The sequence below is a fragment of the Parus major genome, chromosome 2 (genome assembly GCF_001522545.3).
Source record: "Parus major isolate Abel chromosome 2, Parus_major1.1, whole genome shotgun sequence".
Taxonomy (NCBI): domain Eukaryota; kingdom Metazoa; phylum Chordata; class Aves; order Passeriformes; family Paridae; genus Parus; species Parus major.
In genome coordinates this window covers 150,226,404-150,227,598 of record NC_031769.1, presented here as the reverse complement: position 1 = coordinate 150,227,598, position 1,195 = coordinate 150,226,404, and positions in this window count along the sequence as shown.

Genomic DNA, 1,195 nt, shown 5'->3' with positions numbered 1-1,195 from the left:
TGTAGGTCCCTTCCCACCCACACCATCCTGGGATTCTACAACTCCAACCATGAGCTTTAACTCACCCAGCAGGATGAAAGAAGGGAAAGAGGGAAACAGCGGTGGAAATGCAGAGAAGAAGTGCTGAAGCAGCATTTAAGGAAAATGAAATGATGTTAAAAAATCAGCAAGAGGGGGAGGCTTTGGGGTGTTGCTGTAGGTTCCCACAGATCAGAAAATGAAAACAAAACATGGAAAAACCGTGTAAGCGCTGGAATCCTGTGAGGTGCAGGGGTTCCCATTTTTAGGCATTAATGAGGTTTGCAGTTGGCAGCGGGATCGCCGGTTCCGTGGTGGATGATTTGGGAAGGCTCCAACTATGCAATATCTGCCACAGGGTTATTTTTAAAAGCTGCTTTGTTGCCAGCCATCCCCAGGGATCCGGGCTCGGAGCGTGCGGAGCTGTGAGGAGCTTTTCCAGCCCGGGGGATCAGCTGGAGCACTTGGCTCCTTCCTTTCCTGCCATCTCTTTTGTTCCTGCCTCTTTCTGCTTCCACTGCCTTTGTTTGCTGCGGGTGAACTTTGCAGGGTGAGCTTGGGGTGACTCTGCCGAGCTCAGCTCATCTCTGAACTTCCAAGACTTTTGGGTTAATATCCGAGAATTTTGGGCTAATACCCAACACTTTAGGAGAGTGAAGGGTTCACCCTGGCTCTGCTCTGAACAGGGGTTTTGGGGCACCCCAGGGGCTTCTAGACAAGGATAAACCGAAAGGAAATTGAATTCCTTTCAATTCAGAAACAGATAAATGTTGCTGGAAGCAGACAGTGGAGTTCTGTCCCCAGCACGTGCTCCAGGGGTCTGGCAAGGAACAAGCCTTGGCTGTGCCAGATTTAGAGTCCTCCCCATCACCCTCCCCATCACCCTCCGAGCTGGTGTGGGCGGAGCGGGCCTGTTCTGGATGGTGCCTCGGGGCTGCTCTCCCCGTGCCACGTTCTCCATTTCACGGAGCTTTTAATCCTTCGGGATCTTACCCGGCCACAACAATCCCGTGCCTTGTTCTTGCTGCTGGGGAGGGGGCTGACGTCAGCCTGCGGTGAGGCTTCAGTGCAGGAACTTGTGCTTTTTCATGCAGGAACACGCTCCTTTATCCCATCCATATTCTGCAAGGAATTCCTGGCTGCAGCTCCTTTATCCCATCCATATTCTGCAAGGAAT